Source organism: Symphalangus syndactylus, chromosome 24, assembly GCF_028878055.3.
Source record: "Symphalangus syndactylus isolate Jambi chromosome 24, NHGRI_mSymSyn1-v2.1_pri, whole genome shotgun sequence".
Classification (NCBI taxonomy): Eukaryota; Metazoa; Chordata; class Mammalia; order Primates; family Hylobatidae; genus Symphalangus; species Symphalangus syndactylus.
In genome coordinates, this window is record NC_072446.2 from 64,875,768 (window position 1) to 64,889,589 (window position 13,822).

Below are 13,822 nucleotides of genomic sequence, written 5' to 3' on the forward strand. Positions count from 1 at the left end.
TGTAATGAAGCCTCCATAAGAACCCAAAAGGACAGGGTTCTGAGAGCTTCTGGATGGCTGGACAAAGGTGGCTGCCCAGGGAGGACATGGAAGTTCCACACCCCTTTTCCCCTACCTCTCCTTACTCATCTCTTCATCTGTGTCCTTTGTAATATTGTTTATAATAAACCAGTAAATATGTTTCCCTGAGTTCTGTGAGCTTCTCTAACAAATTAATCCAATCCAAAGAGAGGGTTGTGGGAACTTCAACTTGAAGTCAGTCAGTCAGAAGTCTCAAAGGCCTAGACGTGAAACTGGTGTCTAAAGAGGTGAGGGGCAGATAAAAAGGAACGAGATCATGTTTTTTGCAGGGACGTGGATGGTGCTGGAAGCCATTATCCTCAGCAAACTAACTCAGGAACAGAAAAACAAACACTGCATGTTCTCACTTATGAGTGGGAGCTGAACAACGAGAATGCATGGACACAGGGCTGGGGGAACAACACACACTGGGGCCTGTCAGGGGGTGGGGAAATGTTTTTCCTAAATATTTTCCTATTTAGGAAAAATAGCTCATGCATGCAGGGCTTCATACCTAGGTGATGGGTTGATAGGTGCAGCAAGCCACCATGGCACACATTTACCTATTTAACAAACCTACACATCCTAGACATGTACCTTGGAACTTAAAAATAAAAATTTTTAAAGAGTTGGAGGCAGGCAGGCTTGGAGACAGAGCCCCCACTCTGTGGCATCTGATGTTATCTCTAGGTAGATAGCGTTGGAATTGAACTGGGGGACACTCAGCTGGTGTCCACTGCTTGGCATGTGGAGAAATAAAAACCCACATCTTTGGTTACAGAAGTCTTCTATGTTGGTGATTGTTGTGGTGGTGTGAAATCAGAGGAAATACATAGTTCAAGAGAGTCTTTCATGAAACACAATCTTAAATTATTTCTGTTGTTGTTGATATTGTTGGTTTTCAAGTACTCTATTTGTGTGGATAATGCCGTTGAATTAGGCCACGCTGGTTCAAAACCTTAATTAAATGGGGCAATTATTTAAATAGATGATTGAGAAATAACTGATTTCTTAATAAAGTTTAATGGTGGTTTACAAATTAATGATTCACTTCAATAAAAACATCCAAGTCAGTTGTGCGTGTGGATATAAACTATGACAGGAAATGGTAAAATGAACTTTACACAGAAGTATGCACTTTCGGGCTAGAACAAGAATAAAGGCATGAAAATACATGTGGAATGTTTGTCTTCCAAAAAATTTTACTTTGCATTCAGTGTGAAGTAATTTAATGCATACAGAAAAGAAGATATCAAAACTACACATAAAAACTAAAGAACTGTCTCTCTCCCTGTCTCCCCATCACTGAACTGCCTTCCCCTAGAATCTCCAGTTTCTCATGGAGACTTCCAGCAATAAGCCGATATGGTAATGTAAGTTAGTGCTTTTATATCAGCTAAAGAGTAGTAAAAGAGAGTAGGAAGTAGATACACTTTTTTTGTACTTTTCCATTTTTCCAAGTGTTACCATCAAGGTCTAGGAAAAGGATGATCAAGAATAAGAAGGAAAAAAAAAAAACATCTTAAAAAACCGAGAAGTATCCTGAAGAACCTCTGAGTCTCTTGGCACAATAATTAATATTTTTATTTTCTAAATATTTTAGTAGGGATGAATTTAAACTTGTCTATTTATTTGTGGAAGGAAACTTACTGAGCACTTAATATGTATCAGATGCTGAGGATGTAAAAGTAAACAACATAAATACATAGTCCCTAGGGCTTCAGATTTTCCCAAAGTTAAACTAGCCAAGCATTACATGATGAATAATTTATATTCTAAAAAGATATTGAATAACCATTCATACAATTTATGAATTAATCAAAAAATATTTTTATTAATGATTGCTATATATGATGCAGTAGATTGATTACAAAAATGATCATTAGAGAAATGCAAATAAAAATAAAAATGAGAGATCACTACACACTAATTTGAATGGCTAAAATCCAATTACTGTAAGATTGTGGAGCAACAGGATTTCTCATTCATTGGTGATATGAATGCAAACTGGTACAACCACTTTGGAAAACTGTTTGACAGTTTCTTACCACTAATTGCGCTCCTAGGTATTTTATCCAGTTGATTTGAAAACATGTCCACATAAAAGCCTGCATGCGAATGTTTATTATAACAGCGTTACTCCTAATCTTCCTAAATAGAAAACGATACGAATGTCCTTCAATAGATGAATGGACAAACAAGCTGTTCTGCATCCTTCATAGGATGGATGAATACTCAGGGATAAAAAGAGGGAGTTATCAAGCCAGGCAAAATCATGGATAAATCTTTAAAAGCATATTGCTAAGTGAAAGAAACCAGGCTAAGTGGGCTATAAATTTATGCTTCCATTAACATGACATTCTAGAAAAGGCAAAACTATAAAGACAGGAAACAGGCTGGTGGTTGTTGGTCATCTGAGTAGGAAGAGGGTTGAATAGGTGAAAATGTGTTTCTGTTTGTTTGTTATTTTAGAAAGGTAAAACTATTCTGTATGATAGAGTAATTGTGGACATATAACACTTTGCATACGTTAAGACTCATAGATCTTTGCAACACAAAGAGTGAACCTTAGTGCATGCAAACAAAAAAATTAGGAGGTAAGGAAATTCCATAATGGAATTTAGAATGTGAAAAGAATCAAACCATATTACAAATGTATGAAATAATCTAACTGAAGGGGATAGGAGAAAAGTGCTGACCTAAATAATTTTGGAAATGACAGTAAAGGTGAAAAGAACTGCACATAAGCACTGTATTCTACTTGATAAAGCTGTTTCCCATAAGAGTTCAAGTTAACAATTCTGAAACCACTATACATTTATATTGAAATTGACCAATCAAGTAAATTGATAGCAGATGGAAAGTGACAGGTTTCTTAGTGCTGGAGTATGAGGTTACAAATAAGCAAAGAGAGGAAGCTAAAATGATCCAGATCATAATCTGGAGTTGGAGATATGAGTAAGAACTCATGTTTAGCTTAATATAGGTACACAGTGTTGCATATAGAAATATTCAGAGATACAAGGATATGCACAGGTTAGTATACACCCATGCATTTGATCATCCTGTCAGCTGAAAGGGCCTAGCAGCAACAACACTCCAGCAGTAATGAGCACACCCGGGACCCAGCTTTTAGTTTGTAATACTATTCTCTAATACAAGGAACAAGTTTTCCTTGAAGAAATGATTGATTCTAGAACCCAGAAAATATAAAAGAGGAGGCTGAAGGCTCTGTAATGCCAAAAATCAAGAGAATGCTAAAAAATAAAAGTTTTTTAAAAATCCCCCACAATAATAGAAGTATGACAAAGTGACATAAGAAGAAATGGAGAGTTTCCAATGGCCAAAGCTGGAACAACTTGAGAAAGAAAATAATGAAAATAATATTAATATTGTTAAATTATAACCCAAAGTAGAAAATAAATACTTGTATGTCTATACTGATATAAATAAATAATTAAACAAGCAAGTAAATAAATACATAAATAGGGAAAATAGACAATTCTCCCATGCAGATGAATTACAAATAATTTATTTGGCTACTTCACTTTCAAGGAGGCATAACATAACTTTTTACTCTTATTTGTGTTTTGTACAAGGTGACTCCCTTCCAACAATTACAATATGGCAAAGGGGAGGAGAATATCTTTACAGCAGAGAAAGCTGACAAAACTATGCTGCTCAGGTGGACAAGGTCAATATCAAAAGTGATGGCATGTCAATAATATGTACTCTTGTTTTAATGTAATAAGAGCAGCAGTTAGCCTCTGTGGTCTTCTTTCCAAAAACTCATAACCTCAATCTGATTATGAGAAAAAAATTAGACAAATTCCAGTTGAAAAACATTCTGGCCAGGCGCGGTGGCTCATGCCTGTAATCCCAGCACTTTGGGAGGCTGAGGCTGGCGGATCACCTGAGGTCGAGAGTTTGAGACCAGCCTGGCCAACATGGTGAAACCCCGTCTGTATTAAAAATACAAAAAATAGTCAGGCATGGTGGCGGGTGCCTGTAATCCCAGCTACTCGGGAAGCTGAGGTGGGAGAATCGCTTGAACCCGGGAAATGGAGGTTACAGTGAGCTGAGATTGTACCACTGCACTCCAGCCTGGGTGACAGAGTGAGACTCCATCTCCAAAAAAAAAAAAAAAAAAAAAAACTTCTACAAAATACCGGAGCAGTACTCTAACAAAAACTGTCAATGTCATCAAAACTTAGAAAAGGCTGAGAAATTGTCACAACGAAGAGAAGCCTAACAAGACATAATGACTGAATGTAATGTATTCTAGATAGGATCCTTGGAGAAAAGTAACATTAGATAAAAATTCAGAAAATTTGAAAAAAGTATGGAATTTACTAGTGATAATACATTTATATTGGCTCTTTAGTTGTGACAAATGCACGATGGTAATATAAGAAGTTAATAAGAGGAAAGTTTGGGCTTGGGGTATATGGTTCTCTATTATCTTCATAATTTTTCAGTATACATAAAACTATTCTAAAATAACCCATTTTTTAATCTAAAAATATTATCTTTTGCAATATGATATCTTGGCTTCTACCTTCAAGTGGTAGGGCCTATTTCCCTTTTTCTTGAATTTGGGCTCATCTTGTGAATTGCTATGATGACAAAACTGCTATTGTGCAAGTTCCAAGCCAGGCTTCAAGACACCTCGCAACTTCTGCTCTGTTTCTTGGAACCCTGTCACTGCTATGTGAATGAGCCTAGGCTGTCCTATTGAAGAATGAGAGATATGGATGACAAATTGCCTCAGCTGTAATCATTCTAGGTCAGTCTACATGCATCCAGCTGCATTCCAAATAGGTGGAAAAACCTGACTGCAGATGTATGAGTGAATACAGCTAAGAGAATAAAACCCTCATGATCTTTCCCTATACTTAAGAAAATAACAAATCTTATTATTTTAAGCCACTGAGATTTGGGTAGGATTGGTACACAGTCATTACTAATTGATACATATAACAATTTATGTTGTGATTGTACAGCCCACTGTCATTTTTGAAACAGAAACTTCTAGTGCATCTTAACTTCCAGTGTTGTATATGTCACAAATGTAAAGAATAATATAAACTGCAGGATGGTTTTCTGTCTTCCTTTGTATTATGTTATATAGGCTGACCTATTTAATTCATCAGGCTCATGCCCCTGACTACATCCATATTCAAGCTCACATGAAATCTTCCACTCTTGTTTACAAATATACACCCAGAATCAAGTAAAACTGGTATATCAATAATGAAGCTTCATCTTCTTCTTCATTTTTTCTATATCCAGGAAAAAATAATGGCATTTAAGAAAAATAATTTTGTATTAGATTATATTGCTGTTCTCAATTATTCATGCCTCCTTGGCCTGTAAGAAAATGTACCATCATCTGTTGCTATGTGATTTCTGTGCCTTTCCAAGGGAGGAATGTGCTTTGCTGCCCCCTTCATTTTGAACCTTGTCATGACTTGCTTTATTCAATGGAATATAAACTGTCATGATGTGTAAACAGAAGCATTAGGAGATACTGCACAAATGACTTTCATCTTTTTTCCTTTTCCAAGAGAATAGCAAAGCCAGAAGAGCACTTCTCCTTGATCCTTGGTGCCAGAATGAGAAGAAATGCAATGGAGCAGTCCCAAGTTAGTTGACATGAAATGTGAGCAAGGCATAAATATTTGTGATTTAAGCCACTAAAATATGAGGATCATTTGATATGTCAGCAATGCTGACTAATACAACTTCTCATTTATCTATAAAATGGTAAATGATTGAGAAGAGTTCACAAATCCAAAATACTAATCTACATTCAACTGAACTGTACTATTATCTATTAAAGTTATAGAGAAAGTCAGTGAATTGTATTAAAGATGGTGTGTTTGTGAGTATTTATTGTATTATAAAATTTATATTGCTTCTTTGGGCCACTGATAGTTTCTGACCACTATTTGGAAAGATTTTGTTTTTTGAGATTTATTTGTTGACTTATTTACTTAATTATTTGCTTGTCTAAATTATATACAGGTTGCATCACAGTGGAAAATAAGAAGTAAAAAGACAGTGGTGAAATTACTTATACTTTGTAAAAACTAAAGTACAATTAAATTGCTTTGATTTAGTAGTGTATTAGTCCTTTTTCATGCTGCTGATAAACACATACCCAAGACTGGGCAATTTACAAAAGAAAGAAGTTTAATGGACTTACGGTTCCCTGTTGCTGGGGAGACCTCACAATGTGGCAGAAGGCAAGGAGGAGCAAGTCACGTCTTACATGAAAGGCAGCAGGCAAAGAGAGAGCTTGTGCAGGGAAACTCCTTCTTATAAAACCATCAGATCTTGTGAGACTTATTCACTATCATGAGAACAGTATGAGGGAAACCACCCCGAAGATTCAATTATCTCCCACTGGGCTCCTCCCACAACATGTGGGAATTATGGGAGCTACAATTCAAGATGAAATTTGGGTGGGGGCACAGCCAAACCATATCAAGTAGTGATTTTCAGATAATACAGGGTAAGAAAAAAATAGCTTTCCCATTTTAAGAGCCCTAGATATTTCTTGAACAATCAATGTTCATATGCAAGTGGCAGCCAGATTGGCTCTCAGCAAATTGGTTGTTTGGAGAGTGGAATTTTTCATGTGGTAACTTACATTTCAGTGAATTTATGTTCTTCCCAATCTGCTACCCCAGTGCTTACATTCTAGATTCAGAAGAAACTCAGCTTAGTCCAGGGATTTTAAGCTGCAAGGGAATTGTTCAATGTGTCCAATTGTATATTTTTACTCATATCGTCTTTAGAACTATCTCTAAGAGAAGCCAACCTATATTTCCAAACAAAACTGGGTACTATACAAAAAATGGAAAAATGAGTTAAATGTGGTGGTTATGCTAAAAGAATTATACCAAACGAAGTCACCAAGACTTCTGTGTCAGAGACCTGATCAATATGATTACAAGTTAATGCTAGAGGGAAGAAGAGGGAGTTCTCACCCTGAACTCAGCAATGTGACAATGGCATGGAAAATGTCGAGGACTATAGGTGGGAAATAGATGGAAGTCAGCCTGGGCTATCCAATGAAGCCCTACAATGTCAACAATGCTAGCAACGTGGTCAGCAAGGCTAAAGTCTTTGGGCTTTTTTTTATTGTTGGGGAACTAGAACCAGCATCTAATGTCTCTATCAGGCGTCTTGCCTAATGATGCTCTGCTTTCACTACAGTCTCCAGGGGAGGGGAAACTTGTGATGTGGTTTAAGTTATTATAAACAATGTCTTTTGTAGGTTGTATGAATTCTAGATCACTATCTGATAACTGCACACTTCCCAGAATTCATAGTCAGATCAGTGGCCCAGAATGAACTCATATTGAATTTTGGAGGAAGATGGCTTGAGAGAAACATGGGATTCTTCTTCCACTGTTGGTAAGAGCCTAACATCTCCTTGTTGTGTAGGGACACACTCAGAGATGCAGTATACAAAGAGAAGTCTTAGAAAGGCAAGACCTAAACAGAGTATTTGAACAAAGGCAGGGAGATTTGACACTTTCCTGGAAAGTCTAAAAGCTATGGTAGATGGGCCACTTTATAATACTCCTGACCAATAAATAACCTTTACATCTGCATTAGAAATGTGTTAGCCTTGAGAGCCTGTCTGAGAATGGAGTATATTTCTTCTAATATTAAGTTTCCTTAGTTCAGATCCTCAAAACAATTTGAGACTTTAGCATTGACTTGGGTGATTGCATGGACAACCCAGGGTGACCAGCGGGAAAACCAAAATTCTTTCCAGGATATATGAGCAGCTTGACAATGCTTTCCTCATACTATATCTTATGGGTTTATGCTCAGTGGCTAAGCAATACAAGAAGACAGGAAATGTTTGGACTAAGAACATTCAGAAGCCACAAGTTACAATTTGATTTTGATACATCCCTACCTCTCTAAATATGTCAAAATAAAGACTAATAAATGTAAGGACATATATGAGTGTTCGGAAACCTCTAAAGATGATATATTTAATATTGTTTTTGAAAATTACAAATATTAAATTATCCTAAAAAGTATTTTGGAGTCATCTCTACTTTGCTGGTGTAATTAGCATGGTATTCATCCACCCGTGTGATCCTCTAGCAGTGAGACAGGCTCATCTTGCCACTAGTGGGCCACTTTCTGTGACTTTTATCTCCATAAATCACTGAGCTTATGTTTTCTAAACTGTAAAATAAGGCTAAATATTCCGAGTGATTCCGGAAGTTCTTAGAGAAAGACTGGAGCTGGAACCCATGATGTATAAGGATAGTCAAGTTGGTTTCTGTAACATTCTGAATGAATTTCTAAACCAGAGGGGAAAAGTAAGGTGATAGGCTACCTGAGAGAAAGAGGCAGTCAAGACTGAGTCACAATGACTCAGAGAAGGGAATGAGCTCAGTCCAATCACATAATACTTGCTATTGTGCTCCGGCTTAGTTAGAAGCCAGATTCAGGAAGCACATTCCATTAGACTAAATAAAGCTTCGATCATGTGTAAAATTTCCAACTTGAATAAGCAGCCGTCCTATCACTCATCAGGCTAGGTGCATTTAATGGGTGTAATTTCTTCCTCATATTTCTATGCATTTATTGTTTCATTTTTATTATAGGAACTTGGGTTTCTTATTAGACTTATTATTTTCTATTAAACCTAGACTTAAGTAAATACTGTTCTACAGGGTGTACATGTTTCCTTTAGATTGCCAAAAGAATAGGGCAATCTGATTCAACTTAACTACGAGATTAGAAGAAAGGAAAAGTGAAAAAACAAAACAAAACAAAACAACTATCAAGCACCAAGGCAATATAACCTGAGAGTGTATAAAAATTATTTTTGGGGAATTGTAAAACATTAATTCCTCAATTTCAAAGTTCCTGATTGTATAGATTTGAGATAGAATTCAGAAAAATGTATTTTAAGAAAGCTTTATTATATTTTATTTTAATATAGCTGAGCATTGCCTTGGGCCTTGGTAAACTAAGTTAACTTTTCCTTAAATTGCTTAGAGGAAAAGGAAAGAAGATTAAATATGAATGTTATTTTTACTCTATTAAGGCCAATTTTCTGGAAAACAATATCAGAAACTGTCTCTGCAACATTTTAATTTCAAGATTGAATTGCATTTACCAGAGCCGCTGAGCTGTACAACTTTTGAAGTTTGGAGCATCCAGGTATCAGCTGGCTGCTAGCCAGAGCTTCAGAACAAGTGTTCATTAAGCATGATTAAAGTGAGCTGTCATTTTATATATATTTTGGCAGATTTTCCAAGACAAGAATATGCCACAAAAAAATACCTAGAAAATATGCCTTAAAGCAGAGACATAGCCCCTGCATAACTGGGGATGAGAAGTGGCTTATTTAGTTTTTTAGGGGGAATAGTAAAGCCAAAGATGTTTCTATTACAAATTATTCAGAACTTCCCCAGATGTAGACTCAGATGTAGACCTTGAGACAAAGATTCAAGAAGAAATTGTTTCGGAGGTGATTTTAGGAAATACTAGTAGGAGAGGTGGGAAGTCAGACTAGCAAGGGAAGATAACCAACAGGGGTGCTTTCTCAAGCAAGTCATCACTGTGGACAACTGGAGCTCAGTCTTACTGGGGAACTCTGGAAGCCTGTGGAACACATGCATCCGGATTAGCTTCCCCAAGGGGAGAGAGAGCTGGGGTTTTTATACACTGACTTCTTCAGTCATTTATTAAATCCTGCTCCAAAGGATCATTAATTTCCTGGGACTTCCAGCCTGCCTCCTGCACGGCAAACAGGCTTCGGGATCCAGGGCAAGTCCTCAGGCAAAGGAGTAAGCTCTCTGGCAGTTGGGATTTGGGCAAACATATATCAAAATGGTAAAGACCAAGAATGTGGGAGAAGCCCTGAAAACATCAACTAGGGGATTTGGGAAACTTCAGTCTTTGAAACCAGCTACTCTTCCAGTATAAAGAATAATGGAAGAAAAAACTCGCTAGGCAAGAGCCAAGGCTTATTATATTTAAAATGTCTCTTCTGTGAGGAAACTAAGCCAGGTTAAAGGAGAGAAAACTGGTTGGCTGCCCTGATCACCAATCCATAGAGTATATTAAATTATCACAGTGATGAATTGGATTAATGGAACCACTTCACTTAGATTTCAACTTGAGAGTCCTTCCATAACTGGTAAAATGTAAAACTTTCCTTAGTCCCCAAAGTGGAGAATGCCCTCAGTGGAAATTTTAAAAGCACTTCTTGCTTACATGCCTTAGCCCTATTGAAGTTTTCTGCTCCATCTAAGTGTAGGTTTCATGGTACAATCTGAAGCAGCTGGGTGTCACCAGAAATAGAATTAAAGTGAGCAGAAATTCTAAAACTGAATGACACATGGCAAAAGGCTGTTCACCTGGCATTTGGCATTTATTTTCTAAACGTAAATGGTTTAATATGCCTCTTACTAAGAAATTGTTCAGGTCTGGCGTGGTGGCTCACGCCTGTAATCCCAACAGTTTGGGAGGCCAAGACAGGAGGATTGCCTGCAGTCAGGAGTCCGAGACCACTCTGACCAACAGGGTGAAACCCCAACTCTACTAAAAATACAAAAAAAATTAGCAGGGTCTGGAGGCATGCGCCTGTAATCCCAGCTACTCAGAAGGCTGAGGCAGGGGAATTGTTTGATCCAGGGAGGTGGAGGTTGCAGTGAACTAAGATTGTGCCACTGCACTCTAGCCTGGGTGATAGAGCGAGACTCTGTCTCAAAAAAAAAAAAAAAAAAAAAAAGAAAGAAAAGAAAAAGAGAAGAGAAGAGAAAGAAAAGAGAAAAAAGGAAAGAAAAGAAAAGGTAAATTGTTCGGTTAAGAAAACATATATGTAAGAAATTATGAATTTATGTTAAACATAAATTTTTAAAAATTAATTGAAAAGTTTCCTTCTGCCTTCACAAAGTAAATGATGATTGAATGTGTAAACAGCATCATCTTGACGGGATGCCAGGTTTTTAGCCCATCGAGAGAAATCTCATGTGGCTTCATATGGCACTTTGGAAAAACCACCAAATTTTGTTGACAAAGTGAGTAATAATATGGTATTATTTTAAATATGCCTCGTACCTTCTCCTAAAATATTGAAGGAGTGTCCACAGATGCACAAAGTACAGTTTTGGAAAGAATTAAAACTATCTTTTTTTTTCCATGGTGGTCAAACAATTACAGTACTTAAAAACCTGATACCCTAAAGCTATAAGAATGGAATAATACATAGATTTTTTTTAACTGGAGGTTTGCAAACTCATCAGATGGAGACACTGTAGAATGTAACATGCCAGATTTAAAGTTCATTCTGCCTCTGCTCAGTTCTGAAATTCAGAAGACTTGCTCTTGTGTGCTCTGTGGATCTGAGCGAGCTGCATTTAAGTTTGACACACACAGACATACATACAAGGTACGACTGTTTAGTTGTGACTTTAAATTCAATTTATTCCCATTTCCACTTTTTGTCCTCCAGCAAAATTTACAAATTGTAGAAGAGTTCCCTGGCTACTTTTGTGCCTGGGAATGCTTTCTAAAGTAATTTAGCTTAAATCTACCAGCTTGGCACTAGGACAATTAATATAAAAAGATATTCTAAAGTAAGTGTCAATTTCTCAAGGCTTTTTTTTTAGGTTATGTTTTCTGTTACACATAAGTGACTCTTTGCTGTCATTGAAAACTATTGTTAAAAATGTCTTTTCTAAGGGAAAAAGAATCTGACTACCAACATTGTAATTTGAATATGGGTATAATTTTGCAACCAGGGCTTATACTGCTGATTTGGGCACTTTCCATATTGTTCTATTTTTGAGACTCAATAGCCAAAAATATGAGCTGTGAAATCCTAAAAATCACCACTGGCTATTGAAACCTTTATGTGTCTTAATGATAAAACCATATTGAAAGTGTCCAAATAAAAAAAAATGAGATGATAAACTGAGAATAGTATGAGTTGAAAGAGATGCTGATTAAAAGACAGATAGAAGAAAATCGTATGTATACCCTCCACATTTACATTACACTCTTTCTGTGTCTCTTTGGCTATAAACTGGAGAGTGACAAGGGAAATGCAGAGGGGAGTAAGAATAAGAAAAGAGGGATAGGAAAATAAAACAAGAAGGACAGGCACCATTTGAGGGTTCATAGTAATGGAGATAGTGACACAGCAAGTGTCTTGGTCTTAGTTCCTTCATCTATAACATGCTGGTGTTGACAAGGGTGGTCTCTACATACTCAAATAACATTAAAGCTTTTTAGTTCTTACTTTTAATGTAAGAATCTGACTTTAGCCACCAGACAATAGAACATGTCATAATGACTGCTTCTCATATCTTGGAATAAAAATAGCTCCTTGAAACATGATTTGTGGGAACAAGTTGTCTTCTAGTTTTTTGCATTTTTTTTCTACACAAAGACCAACTTATCAGGCCATTCAAGCTTCTGAAAGCACTTGAGCAAAATTACCAACTGGTAGAAACAAGATCAAGATCAACCAGATTACTGGAGAGCTCTTTGCACAAGGAGCTTTGTGGGCCATGATGCGAGTCGACCCTGTCACTGAGCCCGGAAGTGCAGGTATCAACTGCACAGAGGCAATCAATTTCCAGGTCGAGTTTGGTAGGGCACTGCCCAGAAGTTGAGATGAATCTTGCCTTATGGTGGAGATGTTAGGCCCCACAGAGATAACAAACACCAGCCACTGGTCAGATATTTTAGTGGTAGAACTGATGTCAGTGCAAATATAGAGTCATGCCTGACTTCTGCTTCCAGCTCAGAGTCAAGCATCTTACACTGCTTTGGACAGAGGCAGTGTGATGCTTCCAGCCACTTTCATTTGGAGGTGAGAGTCCATTTTAGAGTAATAAAGACTTTGTCAATGGATTTCCATTATGTAAGTTTCTAAAGGACTTGGCACAGGGCCACATCAGCTTTTAGTCCCCACATAACTACATGAGAAATAACATCCATCCTGGCTGCTTCATACAGAGCACTTGCCTGTCACAAGGAATGTGAGCCTGCATGGCCATAGAGCTGACCCTGCCTCAGTTAACTGAGCTATATCAGATACATCGCCTAACTAAGGACCTACATGGCTCTGCCACCAAAGTTTAGATGTCATAATCACCATTTGTTTAGGGGCTTCTAACTCCAGTTTGTCCTGAAGACAAATAGACTAAGAATATAGTCATTCTTTTAGCAATAAGTCACCAAAATGCCAAACTAATTCTGAAAACAAAGGAAATAAATTTTCCTTAAGTTTGAAAACATTTCACCAAACTGGTTAACTAGTCATAGACATTCTTAGAGTCTTGAGATCGGGATCCAAAACAAGTCATGCATGTCAAGCATAAAGCTTGGAAAATTCTCCCACGTGGAGATCACATCCATAAACTGCCAACACTTCAATCAAGACAGAGTTGCTAATGTCCCAAAAGCTATGCTTATGATGGCTTCTGGTCACCGTCACAGCCCATGTTTCCAAAGGTAACCACAACCCTGAATTCTCACACCATGAGGTCATTTTGCCTGCTTTTGAACTTCATGCAAATGGAAGCATGTGTTATATGTTTTTATGATTGGGTACTTCTGCTCAACATTATGTTTGTGAAATTCACCCATGTCATTGGATAGTTATAGTACATTCAGTGTTATCACTACATAGTTTACCATTGTATGAATATACCACAATTTCTTTATCCAAGAAACTGTTGAAAGATGTCAGAGTAGCCTCAGG